General features: G+C 41.7%; 1 protein-coding gene across 1 annotated transcript in view; it reads left to right on the plus strand.

Annotated features, from left to right (window-relative positions):
• LOC124594230 (odorant receptor 43a-like) overlaps positions 1–15,102 on the plus strand; it is a 69,205-nt gene that overhangs the window by 53,469 nt on the left and 634 nt on the right. The gene's annotated exons all lie outside the window — the stretch shown is intronic.

The following is a 15,102-nucleotide window of genomic DNA, read 5'->3' on the forward strand; positions in this document are numbered from 1 at the left end:
ATTACTGCTTCTAGAACACGCCAGAAGGTCACATTCTAGTGGATACATCTGAATCCAAGCCAAAACAATCACTTCTAGATTTCAGTTCCTCAAGTCAGTGAGACACATCTTGTGAGATTTTTGTCCGACATTAAATGTATTGCATAGTTAGTTCATGTAGAAACTCTTTTTAGAACAAAAAGGAAGGTTGGTGTGAATTTAAACTGTGTCAACATGTCAAAATGTGGAATTAAACTTTGTGTTGTGTGGGCAGAATATACAGTTTGGAACTTCGGCGAAGACGAGTATAAATTTCACTCACATTATCACTCATCTACGAAATTTTAGCTAACGTTGTCTCTTTCTACGTAAATCAGGTATGTACTGAATGAATTAGCAATTAAAAGTGCTGGAAGAGTTCATTAATATGACATTAATATTCAGCAGTGACTATTATGTAGAAAAGAGAATAATAAGTGGAGGGCTATGCAAAAGTATCTAGAAGACTTATAACTTAAAAAAAAATAAAACATGTTTACGGTTAACCTATACATCTGTTACGTACTGGCAACAGAGCGTGGTTGTACGGATTGTGGCCAGATGATTGCTAATATTCGATTGTCCCTAAACTGAATTGAAGAAACTGTCCTGAATTTTCTTTCCCCGTTTGATTTATTATTGTCGGATGTACTTTTCTCTGTGTGCTGGGCTACGGACTTAACTCAGGCAGGCGTCATATTCCGCTCTTGCGTTGTGGGAGCCTTGGGTTTGGCTGGTTGTTCTCTCTGCTCCTTCAGAGAAAGAGATGACTGCGGCAGTGTCCCATGTTGAAGCCATGTTGGAATAAATGGTTTCTGTATGTTCTTTCTTTGAAATGGCTTAAGTTCAAGCCAGCTACAATAACTCACTATAGCAAATATTTGGAGGCATTATATGATGCTGGTGGCGGAGTGGCGGGTTAGCGATTTGTCATTGTGTTAAAATGGAGGCACTGGAATTTTGTAAGCGTATGAGTCGCATGCTAACAGGTAAAATGGTTAATGAACAAGGGATCGGTTTGTCCATTTACTGGAAACCCCACTCAGATGGCTGAACTGGGTGTCAGTAGTATTGATCTGCTTGTCAATCTGCCTCGCCCTATCCACCGTGCTATGAAGGAAGAAGGCGAGTTCTTGGGCGATACGTCGTCTCAAATTATTTTTGTTGTTGTTGTTGTGCTTTTTGATAGAGCTGTAGAACGAAGGTGAGATTTATAGGCTATTGGATGAGCAGTGTTACCGTCTTCTGTAGCCACTGGTTTTCGGTCGCTTAAAGCAGTTTGTTTGTGCAGCTATTGGCAAAGGCTCTAGTATTACTGATTTCATTGCCAATGCTTGCATTAAATTTGTATCAGCTATTAACTTACAAGAACTGATTAGGATTCACTACATACACATACATAGCGAGCAGAAGCTCCTCTGCGAGTACGTCAGTAGCGCTCGACGTGTTGCTCAAGCATTCTGTTTACCGCACCACGAAACCGAGAATGTCATTAAAAATGACGATAGCCGGCCTTTGTGGCCGAACGGTTCTAGGTACTTCGGTCTGGAACCGCGCGACCGCTACGGTCGCAGGTTCGAATCCTGCCTCGGGCATGGATGTGTGTGATGCCCTTAGGTTAGTTAAGTTTAAGTAGTTATATGTTCAAGGGACTGATGACCTCAGAAGTTGAGTCCCATAGTGCTCAGAACCATGTGAACCAACCAAAAATGACGATAAAACCATTTCCGTTTGCGAACGTTGTTGCAGTGTGCATGCAAGCCAGTGCGGTTGTATAAGCATCGAAGTGTAGTAAGAGTTCATTGGGACCATCGAAAGGAAACTTTTTCATCGCCCACGAACGGAAATATTTGCAACACCAAAAATTAATTTATCTATAGTTATTAAATTTCGTCAATAAATTTGTCAAGGTGACATATTTAAGTGATTCACATTGCAATATCACAAGTTAACGAAAGCGCGAAATAAGCCGTTGAAAGTTCAAATGTAATAACTGATGTAACTGCCAGAATGCTGTACCATGCACACAAAGGTGCAAGTATTGTGTCGTACAGGTCTGGGATGTCAGTTTGCAGGATGGAATTCTATGCCTATTGCACTTGGTCGGCTAATACAGGGGCGATTAACACTGGTTGTGGATAACGTTTTAGTTTTCATCCAATTATGTCCAGTATGTGTCGCCTGTAGACAGATCTCGTTACTGAACAGGCCAAGGCGACATGGTGGCACTGTGTAGAGCATATTGGGTTAGAACAGTGGTATGTGGCCGATTGTTATCGTGTTGGAAAATTCTGTTCATGAGTGGCAGCAAAAAAAAAAAAAAAGGCAAAGCATCAGACTGACGTAAAATTTCTCGGTATGGGTGCGGGGTATAACCACGAGAACGCTCCTGCTGATATATGATATCGTACCCAGACCATAGCTCCAGGAGTGGGTCCATTGAGTCTTGCATACAGACAGGATCGTTGCAGGCGCTCACTTGGCCCTCTTTTGACCAACACACCCCCATCACTGGTAGCGAGTCAGAACAAGTTTTCAGCAGAGAACACAACAGACCTCCACCTTGTCTCGGATGAGTTCTCGCTTGACACCACTGAAATCACAAATGGCCGTGGTTAGAGGACAGTGGAATGCACTCTGCAAGGCATCTAGGTCGGATCTGTTCTTGAAAGAACCGATTTGTAACAGTCCTTTGTGACTCCGTGATACCACTTGCTGCTCAAATTGCTTCTGCAGATACAGTACGAAAAGCCGCAGCCATACGCCGGACATAATTGTCTTCTGGGGAGTAACGCTTCAAACAGTCTGTGCTTTGAACCTTTCCTGGGAGTCTAGTATTAAATTCAGATGCACCCTCTCGGTAATGCAACGTATTGTCGTGACCACTGCTATCACTAATGATATACAGTAGCTACATTCCAGCCAGTCTTTCTCTAGTATCGCAGAAGGAATATCAAGCTTCTCGTAGCCCTATTTAGACGACCTCGTTCAAACTCAGTGAGGTGTTGATAATGGCTTCTCTGAAGCTTTAAATTCTTTCTTGACGAACATCAACTCTGCACGTCCAAAGGTAACTAAGGCTCACAACCGTTACAGCCTACATATAAAGCAAACCTAACCTGCATTTTTACAGTGGCGCCATTAGCGATTGGCGCAAACTTTGAAGAAACGTCGTGTACCATCTTTCCTTTTTGTCACACAACTTCTCCTACGTGTTGCGACTTTTTCTCCGTCAGTGTATATTAGAATGTATCGTGCCACATGATAGTTCACGCGTACTTCTCGCGTCTACGTGACCTTGCTAGTTAGAGCTCCAACTACCTGTTCAGCAAGTTGAATATATCAGACAGGTGGGTGAGCAGCTCCGTGTTAAACACGGAATACGAGAGGCAAGTGTTTTGCTTGAGGAAAGGGGTGCTGGTGATATTAGTTCCCGATTGACCGGTAAACGTTTTGAATGTAGCAGTACCAGCCATTTTCGGGGGAGACCTCCCAGTTTTAGTGTGTGCCGCAGGAAGTTTACTGTGAAAGGTTCCTCGTTGTGTAAGAGAATAGTCTACGCTTCAAATCTCCACGTTCTTTTAATTTACACTCCTGGAAATTGAAATAAGAACACCGTGAATTCATTGTCCCAGGAAGGGGAAACTTTATTGACACATTCCTGGGGTCAGATACATCACATGATCACACTGACAGAACCACAGGCACATAGACACAGGCAACAGAGCATGCACAATGTCGGCACTAGTACAGTGTATATCCACCTTTCGCAGCAATGCAGGCTGCTATTCTCCCATGGAGACGATCGTAGAGATGCTGGATGTAGTCCTGTGGAACAGCTTGCCATGCCATTTCCACCTGGCGCCTCAGTTGGACCAGCGTTCGTGCTGGACGTGCAGACCGCGTGAGACGACGCTTCATCCAGTCCCAAACATGCTCAATGGGGGACAGATCCGGAGATCTTGCTGGCCAGGGTAGTTGACTTACAGCTTCTAGAGCACGTTGGGTGGCACGGGATACATGCGGACGTGCATTGTCCTGTTGGAACAGCAAGTTCCCTTGCCGGTCTAGAGATGGTAGAACGATGGGTTCGATGACGGTTTGGATGTACCGTGCACTATTCAGTGTCCCCTCGACGATCACCAGTGGTGTACGGCCAGTGTAGGAGATCGCTCCCCACACCATGATGCCGGGTGTTGGCCCTGTGTGCCTCGGTCGTATGCAGTCCTGATTGTGGCGCTCACCTGCACGGCGCCAAACACGCATACGATCATCATTGGCACCAAGGCAGAAGCGACTCTCATCGCTGAAGACGACACGTCTCCATTCGTCCTTCCATTCACGCCTGTCGCGACACCACTGGAGGCGGGCTGCACGATGTTGGGGCGTGAGCGGAAGACGGCCTAACAGTGCGTGGGACCGTAGCCCAGCTCCATGGAGACGGTTGCGAATGGCCCTCGCCGATACCCCAGGAGCAACAGTGTCCTTAATTTGCTGGGAAGTGGCGGTGCGGTCCCCTACGGCACTGCGTAGGATCCAACGGTCTTGGCGAGCATCCGTGCGTCGCTGCGGTCCGGTCAAAGGTCGACGGGCACGTGCACCTTCCGCCGACCACTGGCGACAACATCGATGTACTGTGGAGACCTCACGCCCCACGTGTTGAGCAATTCGGCGGTACGTCCACCCGGTCTCCCGCATGCCCACTATACGCCCTCGCTCAAAGTCCGTCAACTGCACATGCGGTTCACGTCCACGCTGTCGCGGCATGCTTCCAGTGTTAAAGACTGCGATGGAGCTCCGTATGCCACGGCAAACTTGCTGACACTGACGGCGGCGGTGCACAAATGCTGCGCAGCTAGCGCCATTCGACGGCCAACACCGCGGTTCCTGGTGTGTCCGCTGTGCCGTGCGTGTGATCATTGCTTGTACAGCCCTCTCGCAGTGTCCGGAGCAAGTATGGTGGGTCTGACACACCGGTGTCAATGTGTTCTTTTTTCCATTTCCAGGAGTGTATGTGACTCTATGTGAATATAAATGACGAACTATACTGTGTCTCTTGGATTCGGACTGTTATGTGTAGTTGGACAGCGAAGCTTTTTATTTTGTCACTTGTGCTGGGTATAAAAGAGCTCAATTTTTAAAACTCCCAACGACCAACAAATACAGTTCTTAGACGAATTATGATACTGCGGACTGGTAATTTCATTTGGAAATTTAGGTTTAATGTGGTACGTGGTTTAGCTGCTCCAGTTATGGCGGCTTCTGATTTTATTCAGCCAACTGATCTTATAGAGGATTGGAGGGAGAGTAAATTTACCTTTGGTTTTACTCAGAGTAGACCATATTATTTTCACAGCATTGTTTCTTTTTTTCCGTTTGAAATTGGTTACCCGTGACCAGTTAGAATACCTCTTGCTTCAACAAGCTATCCAACTGTGAGAGTTATGTGGGTCCTGTCCCGACGCGATTACCAATAAATATAGGTGACAAAGCAAACTCAGTAGTTAACTTATTACTCATAAAACGACCTCCAGGTGTGCCGTATTACGACGATGTTACCTCTCTCCACACCATTATGTTAACGATGTATCTATTGTATTTACATGTGATTGAGGAAGCGGGCAATGACAGGTTCGATTAAGAACAGTTATTGTTAGCTACTTAAAAATTATGCAGTTTACTACTGAAATTGTTACTCACTCCAACACCCTTAAAGACAGTGGTTTTTCGCAATATTCCGCGTGGCACTGTACGACATTAATTGATTCATAATGAAACTTTTAAAATGAACAGAACGTGGTGTTAATAATTATACCTAAAGCAAAACAGCTAATACGTTCAAGCATGCCGGCATGCTCTCCTTCTGAGTTCCACATCCCATCTAGCACTGACTCGATCATCATAGTGCTGCCAAATGTAAAAAATATGTTATGTCAAATCTTCGTGTAGAAAATGACAATCATATGCTGAGGTTTACGAAAAACGTGCAATAAAAATGTCAACACTATTACTGTAACTACAAGAAAATAACTACACTAATAAACAGTTCTGCGTAATGTCGTTTCTCTTACTATTACTAACTCTACCGCGTGAAAACTGGGTCATAAGCATCTGTACCATGGTAATATATACCAAATACAATATCTGCCGTAAATGTGAGTACCAATTTTGCACTCTACTTATCGCAAGGCTATCATTAACAGGTTGAGCAAAATGAAATTTTACAACTTTAGCAGAATAATTCTATACACCTAAACAGCTTTAGCAAAAAACGAAAAAGCGACAAAAAACTACCTTAAGGTAAAATTACTATTTTCTAACACAAACGAAATGCAGCTGTACCAGGATTGAATAGTATTAGAAAAAATATCGCATGGTACATACGTCTAATTGTGATAGGCGAATTTCATCTTCAAAATTATGCGAAACAAAACTTAAATATATTTCCTAGATGAAAATAAGAATAAACAGCAAAATCAACAAATAATCTCTGATCTGGGTTCGTATGTAAGTTTCGGCTCTGAACTTCAGGATTCTCCTATTCAACAACACCAACGAAATAAGAAGTCCAACAAGTATGACGTTATCTTACAAGATGTCACATCGAATGTCGATTAAAGCCATGCTGTGGCACGGTGGAAACTAAAACCCTCCTGATAACGCAATTTTATCTTTTGGAACGAAAATCGTTGACTTATCACTAACAATGCTCAGAAATACGCTGTATGCTAGACTGAATTTTACGTTCTGTCTCGTAGGAAAACATGCTAAATTTAGCCATCTGCGATGAAGCAGTCGATAGTGTTACGACCAAATGTCACAAAGACCGAAAAATATGTCCACTTGGGAGGATCTAACATCCTCAGAGATCACATTTATTGCCTTTCACCACTCTGAATGAAGCAGGTGAAGAGGTTGGTTGACCACATGCTGCAGGAGAGAATAATTGGGCCCTCTACCTCACCATTCTTCGCCCATATTTTTGGTGCTGAAAGGGCAGGGGGAGTCAGGTCAGTTGCTGATTTTAGGATAATAAATAAAAACGTAATTTTGCACTATATCCTGTTTCCTGATTTACACTGCGTTTTTGTGGCTCTGAAAAGCTAAATATTTTACGACCTAGATCTTAATCAAGTGTATTAACAAATTCCTTTGGGAGAAGAATGTAAACCGTTCATTGCCTGACGGCTTTTGCCGTATTTTGTATAATGTTGTTAAGTCTGGATTTGTATGCCACGGTTTAGATGACCTCTTTCCTTCTGGTCAATGATTCGAGGATCATCTGCAACATTTTGTCGAAATTTTGTGGCGACTTCCTCGGCCTTTGTTAAAGATGAAACCATCCAGGATGAAGTTATCCCCGCCTCAGATACCCCTTTTAGGGGTTATTGGGGACCTGATGGCTTTAGTACTGTTCAGGATCGCACTCAAGCTACTTACAACTGTCCTACACCTAGAAATACTAAGGAAACAGACCCATTTATCGGCAAGGTATTTATTTCTTTTTCGCAGATTTACACCATATTTTGAGCACCCCCATAAGTGAACTCAGAAAAATAAAAAGCTAATATCCCAATAAGTTGAATTCCAAGTATCAGCATTGCAGTGTTCATAAAATGCAACGGCCGGGGCACCAATCCAGGAAATTCCAGATTATATCCAGAGTATGTTCTTCAGACTACGTTTCTACAGCCGAAGTTAGCGTGGTATTGTAGCGGAAATACCCAAAATTGCTTCCTTCTTCGAATATAAGTTCGAACAGCAGATAGTAGATAGGCTGCTACATCGTTGTCTTAAGCTGCCTTTTATTCGAGCACTTCTTTCTTTCATGGTTCTTGTTCTTGGTTCTTGTGAATTGTAGTACGTTACCCCTTTTCTGTATAGCCTATGCCTATTTTGTGAGAACTGCAGTCATGAACCACTGAACTTTGTTCTATGGTTTTATAATTCGACAAATAATGTGTCATGATTTTTCGTAAGCTGTGTTTCCATCACCAATTGTAACATCAAAAATACCTCCGATACCTCCTGGTTCTTCATCCTCCCTATGGCCAAACCGATGCTCATCTAACATTGCCACAATTATATGATTCTTTACCTCGGAGCAGTTATTTCTTGTTCATTAATGCATGTTTAGTACAAAAGAGATCAGTTAAATGCTGACTAGTGTGCATGATGTAAAAATTCTCTCCAGATGATAGGAGAAAGGAAGGTTAAATTGAACTAGCTAGCTCTTCTACAGTTTAAGTATGTAGAAATAGTTTGTATGATGAATTTAGAGTGTATGGACGCAGGCTTGATGTCGCCGTTCACGACGTGTACCACTTTCCGCATTTTGTTCCTCCGTGTGGAACAATTTTCTTGCGTGAGAGGAAGGAAGCCCTTATATTCTGTTGATGCTGGCACAGACTTTTTCGTTTAAACTGTCTTGTGATGTTAGATGGAGACGCAGATGCAGTCACTGATTATTCTGAGAATTGCTTAAAAATGTTGTTGCAGTTCCATTTAGAGAATATCCCTCGCAGCACGTTTGTCTTTCAGGTTTCATGATACTCACTGCAGGGAAAACAGTTTTGTGAGATTTTACTTTTGCAGGTAAAGTCTTGCAACATCATCATGGTTTTTAGAGGCGCGTAATGAAAAGTTTCGGGTAAGAATCTGAATGCAAAGTGACGGGAAGCAGGGGCAGAAAACAATACGTTTGGCCTTTTCTCATTTCCGCCTGAGAGTCTGGAACTCTACCACGCTCATTATAGCTATAAACCGTCAAATGTAAACCTCTCTCTGTGGTGGAAAGAGAACAGTAAAATAACACAATCCAGCCTGAAACAGCGTAATAGAATGCACAAAGGAAAGCAAATTCTACAGATATTAGATTACGCAGGCAGTCAACAAGAAAATTTCATCTGCAGAACTAACAGTGCTGAAGAGCAATGGGCAAAATTCGAGAATATTGTACGACATACTTCAGACAGGTGCGTGGCAAGTAAAATAGTCAGGCATGGAAAAGATCCACCGCGGTTCAACAGACTTATTAAGAAGATGGAACAAAAAAAGAGTTCTTCACTGCAATTTTTAAAGTATTTGAAGCCTCACACAAAAATTGAATTTGACCGATGTCAAAATGAGAGGAAGATGCTCCTTACGTGACTAAAATTCCATCTATCGGCGTGACAGAAAATCCTGCAATGTTTTGATCTTATGTTAAATCAGTAAACGAAACGAGGGCAACTGTCCAGACACTCTGTGATCGCAATGACTTCGAAACGGAGGATGCCACAAAGAAGACCTAAATACTAAACGTTTCCAAAATTGTGTCACTGAGGAGACCCTCCTTTGAACTGACGCATGTATGCCAAAGTGACATATCGAAATAAGTGAACGTAGAATATAAAAGCAACTAAACTACAGCTGTCGGCAGACCAACACCATTCTGAAAAGAATATGCTAAAGAACTTGCTCCTCTTCTAACAGCAGAGTGCCTTGGATCGCTGAAAGAGCAGAGCGTTTCTAATGACTGGAAAAAAACACAGGTAATTCCCGCTTTCAAGAAGGGTCGTTGAACAGAGGCACAAAACTATTGGCCTGTCTCTCTGACCCTCAACATGAACAAATGTAACGTATTGCGCATAGATAATTTGTTTTACCTTACGAATTAAGAACGATTATTGGAATCAGTTACTTCCATACACAATCCAGACATCTGCAAGCGGAGTGAATGAAAGTGGAATGATCGCATAATACTAATCGCAGGTAAGGCAGATACCAAACTCAGATGCTTTGGAAGAATCCTCCGGAAATATAGTCCACTGACAATGGAGGTAGCTTACAAAACACTCGTTTGATCAGTGTTTCTATGTCACTCATCAGTCTGAGATCCGAACCAGATAGGAACGGTAGAGGAAATAGAAAATATCCAAAGAAGAGCAGCGCGATTCGTTATAGGTTTATTTAGTTAGCGCGAAAGAGTCACGGAGATGCTTAGCCAACTCTAGTACCAGACGTTCAACACAGACGCTCTGCATCACGGTTCGACCTGTTGATGAGGTCCTGAGACTGTACGTTCCTAGAAGAGTAAGCCAATGCATTGCTTCGTCCTCCGCGTATCTCGCGAAAAAACCATTAAAGGGAGTTGGAACGCCCTATCCCGACAATGAGAATTTAGTGACTTGGCTTACATGTGTTTCAGGATACACTGTAGCCATTGACATGAAACTTTTATAGGACATTAAATTGTATGTTCTGAGTTCACTGAACTAAATTAATTGCATTTCAGCCACTGCTTTCGGAATTACAGTTTTTTAATTTCACAGTTAAAATTTTGTGTGCTTGTTTTGTACGTTATTCTAAATAATTTTAATTATATCTAACATTATGTTCTTCTTTTAGTTCAGTATACTCAGGATATATATATTATTACTGCCGGAAAATTTGAATACTCTACTAGAAGTGGTTTGTGAGATTTACGGAGAAATGCAACAGAAAATGTAAATTTTCCGGAATGGCTTCTGAAGTTTGAAGTGACTGTATATATGCTTAATTTTTTATTTTTAATCACGCAGAAGCACCCTGCACCATACTGTATATTATCCTCTTGATCTTTTTTCCTTCTTTTTTTCTTTATGGACTCCTTAGTGGCCAACTGTGCTGCATATTCTGCTTTATTAATGCGAGCCTTGTCCATCCGTTCAAGTTCTCTGATGCAAGTTGCTCCAGGATTAATTCCCATATGATGTAGCACTTTCATCCTACCAATTTTGCCATCATTAAAAGCAATAACAGCATCACTGACCCCCCCACTTTAGAGTCTTCATTCCAACAAAAACATTTTTTGGTAAGCGATTCCATACAAGATTATTGAACGACTCATTGGGAGTTTCAGTGTGACCATGCAGACACTTCTTCAGTAATTCAGGATTTACCAGGCCTCTGTAAATAGATTTTATGATATCCATGACTACTGCTGGGATGGAGGTTCAAATGGCTCTGAGCACCATGGGACTTAACATCTGAGGTCATCAGTCCCCTAGACCTGAGAACTACTTAAACCTAACTAAACTAAGGACATCACCTACAGCCATGCCCGAGGCAGGATTCGAACCTGCGACCGTAGCGGTCATGCGGTTCCAGACTAAAGCGCCTAGAACCGCTCGGCCACCACGGCCGGCCTGCTGGGATGGAGTCTTTATGGCTGCATGAACTGTTTGAATACTGGGCTTAGCAGTAGTTGTACCATGAATCAAGTCCTGGAGAGCAAATGTGGTGTATTGGTTTTTCATCAGTTGACAATCTGTGGAAGAAGGTAGCCGAAATTGCCTGCTTCATTTTCAACAAATCCTCAGTATTTATTCTAATGGCCATCCCATAATACTGCTGTAGTTCATCAAACATTTTGTCTGTCAGCCTGCCTCTTATTGTTTTACCATCAGAAAATTTCTTGTCTCTAAAACTTTGTTTCAAGTTCCTCAGCCTGGTGCCCATCCTCTTATGGACAAAACCAACACATTCCAGTTTTGTTATAATCTTCTCACCATAAGGCTGTGCGGCTATTACAGTGTTCTATGCTTTTGAGTCTGCATCACCTAAGAACTAAGTGTAACACACTCCCCTTTCGTTCACAGATCGACTGAAAATTTCAAAAGCTGCAGAGGCCTCCATACCACCACTTGTTCCTTCATAATTTCTGTCACAGATATGCCCTTTTCATCCTTGATTTACACTTACAACGATGTTTGGTTAAAATCCTTAGATCAGTTTCCTTTCCAGTATCCACACTGGTCCCCAAATCAACAGAATTCTTAGAACTGTAGCTGCACTTCTGTCAAGTGCCATCAAGAGCTACTAGTATGTCAGTCATACCATCATTTACTTCAACAGCTTAGTTTGCAGCACCCTTTATTGATTCACATGCAACAAATTCCACAGCAGCTCCAATAAATTCTGCGTACTTGTCGATTTTACAAGGTGGGCGCGGCATATTCATCACGGCACACACTTTTTCTGCTGCAGTGTGTTCTTTGCCAATAGCTCTCAATACATAAAACTACCTAACATTTTCTTCAAAATAATTATCTTTACATTATCAGAATTCCAAAGTGAATGAGTATATTTACAACTGGCACGATTAATGATAAGTTTCCTGGCTTGTCCATTTGATACCTCGCTGTCTTCATGTAAACTAACTGGCCATCCAAATATTTTACAACACACACATTCATCTAATACCCTTCTTAGGATGTGCAAATCTATAAAAATATAACCAAACCTACCATTTACATCACTTTCGTTTTGATAAAACTGTGTATCACAACGTTTTATTCAAATCTTCGAAGCACTAATCGGTGTTTCTCTAGATACTGACGAGTTTCCCTGTATTTCATTCTCTATAACTTCACACGCCACATATTGAACACAATGTTTGCCTTTATTCGAAAATCTATTACCACGAAACCCACGTTTCTTAAAAAAACTTTGGTTTGGCGTCATACTTTACTGTTTCAGAGATTTACTAATCTATTCGTCACTTTGCCTCGGAAAAACGTTAGCACTTCGACAAAGAACTCGTGTTTTTCTATGAAACGATACGATACTGTTTCTGACAGTGCTACCAATACAAACACATAATTTAAACTTTATAACACAGCAATGCACAGCCTTCTGTATAAAAAATTACCGATTTTGTTAGATCTTGAAGTAATGCACGTAAAAATTTCAACACTTTCGACCAGTGTAGATTATATTTAAAAAAATAAAATTAAATACTTCCTATGTTGGTTTATAAGTGATATATATATAATTTTATTTGGAAAATTGCAAATTTTATAATGAGATAAAAAACCGAAAATGTGAAAGAACTTTTTAATTCCGTTCTAACTCCCCTTAAAGTTAGATTTAAATCCACAAGGAGACTTAGGCCTAGCAGTAATCGTTCTTACCGTGAACCGTTCGCGAATGAAACAGATACGTCGGAAGTGACGGTGCTACACAAAGGACCCTCCACCCAACACCATAAGGTGGTTTGTGCAGTACAGAAATGGCTCTGAGCACTATGAGACTTAACTTCCGAGTTCATCAGTCCCTTAGAACATAGAACTACTTAAACCTAACTAACCTAAGAACATCACACACATCCATGCCCCGAGGCAGGATTCGAACCTGCGACCGTAGCGGTCACGCGGTTCCAGACTGTAGCGCCTAGAACCGTTCGGCCACAACGTCTGGCTAAAGTACAGACTTAGATGCGGATTGACTAAAATGAGGTCTGGATGATGATGAAATAAACTGTGTTTTGTCCCTAAAATCTTATTTTCCAATCTTTTTGATGCACATGTATGGAAGAACTGTGAGTACACAAGAACCCATGGAAGTGATTCCCATTTTCCTACACTATAAATTTGATCCAGGCATGTGTTGTTGTTGTGGTCTTCAGTCCTGAGATTGGTGTGATACAGCTCTCCATGCTACTCTATCCTGTGCAAGCTTCTTCATCTCCCAGTACCTACTGCAACCTACATACTTCTGAATCTGCTTAGTGTATTCATCTCTTGGTCTCCCTCTACGATTTTTACCCTCCTCGCTACCCTCCAACACTAAATTGGTGTTCCCTTGATGCCTCATAACATGTCCTACCAACCGATCCCTTCTTCTAGTCAAGGTGTACCGCAAACTCCTCTTCTCCCCAAATCTATTCAATACCTCCTCATTAGTTATGTGATCTACCCATCTAATCTTCAACATTCGTCTGTAGTACCACATTTAGAAAGCTTCTCTTCTTGTCTAAACTGTTTATCGTCCACGTTTCACTTCCATACATGGTTACACTCCATACAAATACTTTCAGAAATGACTGCCTGACTCTTAAATCTATACTCGATGATAAATCTATACTCGATACTTAAATCTATACTCGATATACTCGATCTATACTCCTTTACTACTTTAAGTGTCTCATTGCCTAATCTAATTCCCTCAGCATCACCCGAGTTAACTCGACTACATTCTATTATCCTCGTTTTGCTTTTGTTGATGTTCATCTTATATCCTCCTTTCAAGACAATGTCCATTCCGTTCAACTGCTCTTCCAGGTCCTTTGCTGTTTCTGACAGAATTACAATGTCATCGCCGAACCTCTAAGTTTTTATTTCTTCTCCACGGATTTTAATACCTACTCCGAATTTTTCTTTTGTTTCCTTTATTGCTTGCTTAATATACAGATTGAATAACATCAGGGATAGGCTACAACCCTGTCTCACTCCCTTCCCAACTCCTGCTTCCCTTTCATGTCCCTCGACTCTTATAACTGCCATCTGGTTTCTGTACAAATTGTAAATAGCCTTTCGCTCCCTGTATTTTAATCTTGCCACCTTCAGAATTTGAAACAGAGTATTCCAGTCAACATTGTCAAAAGCTTTCTCTAAGTGTACAAATGCTAGAAACGTAGGTTTGCCTTTTCTTAGTCTAGCTTCTAACGTAAGTCGTAGGGTCAGTATTGCCTCACTTGTTCAATATTTCTACGGAATCCAAACTGACCTTCCACGAGGTCGGCTTCTACCATTTTTTCCATTCGTCTGTAAAGAATTCCCGTTAGTATTTTGCAGCCGTGACTTATTAAACTGATAGTGCGGTAATTTTCACATTTGTCAACACCTGCTTTCTTTGGGATTGGAATTATTATATTCTTCTTGAAGTCCGAGGGTATTTCGCCTGTCTCATACATTTTGTTCACCAGGTGGTAGAGTTTTGTCAAGACTGGCTGTCCAAAGGCCGTCAGTAGCTCTAATGGGATGTTGTCTACTCCCGGGGCCTTGTTTCGACTCAGGTGCATAGTATTAATAAAAATTTATAATATAAACGATCGTTCTACTCTGTCACGACCACACGGACATACCGGGGGGAGGAAGGGTGGTTATAACAGAGGTGCAGCTACCCACAGAGGTCTAGTGTACTCTGTAATTATCGTGTGGCAGTGAAAGGCGTTAGCTATGCTAATATGTTAATGCAGAACCGATTAAGGCTGACAAAAATATAGTTCTAGTTTTAGCCAGTACGTGCAAATCTGGCGCTGTGAACGCAAGAAAGATGTCT

This window comes from Schistocerca americana, chromosome 2, assembly GCF_021461395.2.
Source record: "Schistocerca americana isolate TAMUIC-IGC-003095 chromosome 2, iqSchAmer2.1, whole genome shotgun sequence".
Lineage (NCBI taxonomy): Eukaryota > Metazoa > Arthropoda > Insecta > Orthoptera > Acrididae > Schistocerca > Schistocerca americana.